The 4,996-nt window shown below is 43.6% G+C and overlaps 1 pseudogene; it reads right to left on the bottom strand.

The window, feature by feature from the left end:
• Window positions 1-3,730: 3,730 nt before the first annotated feature.
• Window positions 3,731-3,849, bottom strand: LOC148523936 (5S ribosomal RNA; annotated as a pseudogene).
• Between the last annotated feature and the right edge of the window lie 1,147 nt (window positions 3,850-4,996).

Here is a 4,996-nt window from a genome sequence, read left to right as displayed (position 1 = left end):
GAATGCTTTGCGGTTCTCCAGGGACTTTTCTCTGAAGGCTTTGCATTTCAGGAGAAGATGCGGTTTGTTATGCAGGGGACACTGCTTGGCAGGATCTTTATCTTTGCTCTCTTGACAAGTAGAATAGGTAGACCTGTGGGAAGAATCTGTATAATGCACATTAGTCTTGTGAACTGCGACTGACATTTTGCGGGTGTTAGGTAGAACAGGAGTTGAGGGTTGAGCTGGTCAATGTAAAGGCAAAACTAGGATCATTCCTGGTCTTAGCTTGTTGGTGCAAGAAGTCCACATAAAACAGAGAATGGTGGAAATGGCACATTGTGCCGCTGCTTATATTTGGAACCGTGGGTGAGCTATTTCTCCTGCAGATTGTAAGGTAGCTTTTGCACTATAGGGTTAATGCCTCTGGCTGTGTCGAGGAAGGCAAGTCCTGCTAAGTCTCCTTCACACTTGGCTACTTGAAGCTCCATTAGTAGGTCACTTAATTTTCTAAGTCTCTGATAGCTTTTGTTAGGTAACCTAGGGAAATCAATTCTTTTGAATAGTGCACTTTCTATTATCTCTGGTGAGCCGTAGCACTAATTTAATCTATCCCAGATCTTAAGGCCATTCACAGGGTGATTGATATTGATCACTCTTAACCTTCTAGCATGTTCAGCAGATTAATTCCCAAGCCATTTAATTAAAAGGTCTATCTCTTTGCTATATGAAAGGCTTAACCCTCTGATTACATTTTGGAAAGAGGATTGCCAGGCTCTGAAGCTCTCAGGGCGATCATTGAACTTTAAGAGTCCGTTTGTGACCAGCTCACGGCGAGCAAAAAACTTGGCAAAGTCTAATGTGTCTTGATTGGCTCTAGGAGATGCTGTTTGTGCATTAACATGGTGAGTAAATGGTGTGTGATCATACCTGTTAGGATTGTATGGTTCCTGTTGGCTTGTATCATACCACTTTTTTGTGCAGGTAGTTGTGCCTTTGTTGTAGTTTGCAGATTGAAACACCTGGTGTGGGGAAAGGTTGTCCCTCATGGGTTTCCTGTGTCTAGAATTCTCTTGTTTGCAAGTTTGCAGTTCACTGTTGACTAGTGGGGGCGCTGCATAGTGTGTTTGGCCTGTTTCACTGACAAAATCTGAATGCATGCTTTGTACTGATTGATGTTTGCTGTCCATTTTGGGTGCTTGACTTACATATTCTGATGTGTGTTGCAATGAATACTGTGATCCAAGCTCTGCGACAAGCACATTGATCCTCCTTATATTAATAAGTTCTACAGACTCTAAGAAATGTGCTTCAGCAACTGCAGCTGCTGCCTCCTTCTCTGCAATGAGCTTCTCACTAATTGCTTCTAGGCGTTGTTTCTCCATAACTCTTTCTGCATCCAGACGTGACCTCTCCATATCTCTTTCTGCATCCAGACGTGTTCTTTCTGCATCCAGACGTGACCTCTCCATATCTCTTTCTGCATCCAGACGTGTTCTTTCTGCATCCAGATGTGACCTCTCCATATCTCGTTCCGCTTCCAGACGTGATCTCTCTATTCCTTTCTCTGCTTCTAAACGTGATTTTTCTATTTTCAATTGCATCTCTTGTTCAGCAAAGGAACTTGCGTGGAAATGATAAGTAATGTGATGAGTGATGATAAGTAATGACAAGTGATGTGGTAAAACTGAAAACAAACAATGAAAAGCAATTACTATATGTACATGGGAATGCAAGGCAAACTTACATAACATGGTATATGCAAACAACATGAAACATACAGTATGCAAATTACAGGCTGCAATGTCACATAGTACAGATAACATGCATAACATAACTGGCTAAGCAGATCTATGGCACAGTTGAAGCTTATAACTCACCATCGGATGCTATACCAGGTTGAGCATATGTAATGATGACTGTCTGGGACCATGTGAAAAGGACAATGGCTGCTTACAACTCCTTTAGCCCAGAATGCATTGCTAGACTGCTATGGAATGCTAAGAAGGTCAAAATGGATCAGATTTAAACTGCTGCTGTCCTGACCACTAGGTTGGGCTGCTAATGTGAATTAGTGCAACATAACAAACCCTATGCTGAAGGCATGACAAGCGATCTCCCCTCAATATACCTCTCTAAATTGGGACAGTGACATTACCATTCTCTTACCGTGGGGGGAGGGGGACATGGAGTGACACACGGTGCTGGTTGGGGGAGAGGTACATGGAAACATATACCCAGCTGGTGGGGGAAGGGAGAACTACACAGTGCTGGTGGGGGAGGAGCACATGGAGATATACTGAGTTCTGATGGTGGATATGGAGACATACACATAAATGACTGGGGGAGTGTAGTATCTTATCTATATAGATAGTTTATGTGCATTGTCAAGTAATAGTAAGATGAGGTGTGTGCCTTTAAGATTCCTGCAGCACAGAAGGACATGTGATCAGGAAGTAGGAGATGGGAGAGAAGGAGAAGAATAGGTTAGGTCTAGAATAGGGTGCTGCAAAGGACCTCTGACATCACACCCACGTGACCCGCGACCAAAGGGGGAGGGGCAAGGATCAGAGTGGGGGCCAAAAGTGGCCCCTTGTGGGCTCGCTTCACTTTCCACACTTCGGGCATGGTGGCTCGCTGCACTCGCCACTAAAATGTGTTTCCCCTCTATGCCCACATGGATGGTAATACTGCAGCAATCCAGCCCTTCTGCTGCTGTCACGTGGTTTTTGACATCAGAGAGATCCCATTTTCCAACTAGGATCTAGCAGCAACCGAGAAGAATAACAGCAATGAGGAGATGTTGTCTTTATCTACCAGTAATAAAGCAAGTATTACTAATAAGAAATAAACTACATTGCTATAAAGAAAGGTACATCAGAATATAACAACTGGCAATGAGGATAAACTTTTCATTACTCACACTCAGCTGTACTTTACTCACATTTACCATGGCTGAAATACTAGCATTAATTCCTCAGTTTCTGCATGTTGATGATCCTAATGCTGCAGAATTATGGAGACAATGGCTTGCAAAGTTTGATCATTTTATTGAAGCTATAGGGTTAACTACTGACAGCAAAAAGAAAAGCATGCTTGTTATCAGTGCTGGCCCCAAGATTTATGAACTTTATGATACTATGACAGAAACAGAAACCAAGGACTACACCAAATGCAGGGACTCTATGACGGCTTATTTTGCTCCAAAATGCAGCCTATAATATACCTGTTCAGGACAGCTATGCAACTACAAACTGAGGGCCTGATTCAGACCCGCTCGTGAGCACTGAGCGCTCGCAAGTGGGTTGATGGTGGCCCAGTGCGTATGCGCACGACGGAGCCGGCTCCATTGTGTGCATGCGCAAGACCCGGATAGCGACATGCAAACCGTCACTCCGGGTCTCGTACCAAAGGGGGCGTGCTGTCGATGTTGAGTGACAGCACGCCCCCTTTGGTGGGTGTGGCTGCCCAGACGAAGGCATTCCCATGGGAACACCTATCGTCTGGGGCCGGCCAAACTCACATCACAATTGATGTCAGTGGAAGTGCTTTCAGCTCTGTTTGAGCCGAAAGCACTCCAGGGCTTGCGGCAATGAGACCCTACCACATGGGTCTTGTCGCAAGCCTGATGGTCACGATGGTGTTGACCATCACGGCCATCTTCCTGGCCTGGTATCTCCAAGAGATGCAGGTACATTCAGATTCCCTTTTTTAGGCCATGCCACCTTGTATTCATTGCAGATTCAACGTATATTTGCTGCACCAGGTATTCCTAAGAGGTTACCCTTCTTAGTACTGACCTGGCCCAATCATGCTTTGCTTCCAAGATCAGACGAGATTGGGCTCATACATGATGGTATGACAGCAAATATAATCTGCAAAAGAAGTGGGGGGGTGGGTGAATTGGACACACTGGCACCAAAAGGCTTCAACGAATACTACGAAATTGCTCCCTTTTTATGATACATTCAATTCCCATCTACTATTATACCTCCCTATTGGAGGGATGGGCCTGACCAGTACCTCTAGGGGTGAACTCATTGGGAAGATCAGGTATACTAGAAATAATTTGGTAGTATTCACCCCCCCCACTTCTTTTGCAGATTATATTTGCTGTCATACCATACTCTTGGAGATACATATACAACTATACCAATCTATACAAGCTCCAATTATGGGACTGGGAGCTTAGTATCATTGGGCCTGATTAGTACTAAGATTGGTGACATCTTAGGAATTCCAGATGTTGTATTGATCCTGCACTGGTTCTACATGTCAAGAAAAAGAAGAACCTAAGAATAAGAAAACTTGTAGCATTGTCGAAGATTTCATTCTGAACCTATGGACATATTTAGTATGAACTATGGATATTATTCAGAACATTATACGAATTATATCTCTATTTATCACATATGAACTTATTGCAATGGACCCAACCCCTAATATGCATAAATACCCTCTCATTTCACATTATATTATATCATAATATGCACTAGCATGCAAGTTGTTTCTCTATATATAATTTTTATTTTTTTTCTTATTTATTTCGTTCTTATTTATTTCATCTATGTCCTATGGTGGATCTCCAATGGCATTATATTTCTGTTAAATCAATCAAAATGTGCCACTGAATATATTTCCATTCATAACCTTATACTTTTGATACCAACTCTAATATTAATTCTCTATTTTAGAAGAAACTGGAGACTTTTCCATTTTTATTTCATAAAGATGGGCGGAAGTTATCCCCGCCATGTACAACAGAAGGGCGGAAATGATGTACTGGTAGAAGAACATCGCGGTCACATGCATAGTCACATGCACAGTCAGGGCGGAAGTGATGCCTGGCCTGGGACACGAGCGGCCATGATCGGGAGTCTAGGAGGAGACAGGCGGCAACGTACGGTGACGCGGAGGAGACGTGCATCGTCATGGGACACGCGCACACCAAACGGAGAGGACGTGAACGCAAGGACGCCACGTAACCTGGACGGACAGGGTCTTCCACCATTGAGGT

Source organism: Taudactylus pleione, unplaced genomic scaffold, assembly GCF_031769625.1.
Source record: "Taudactylus pleione unplaced genomic scaffold, aTauple2 ptg000125l, whole genome shotgun sequence".
Classification (NCBI taxonomy): domain Eukaryota; kingdom Metazoa; phylum Chordata; class Amphibia; order Anura; family Myobatrachidae; genus Taudactylus; species Taudactylus pleione.
Note: the sequence above shows the minus strand (reverse complement) of the source record. Positions and strands in the feature narration are given on the sequence as shown.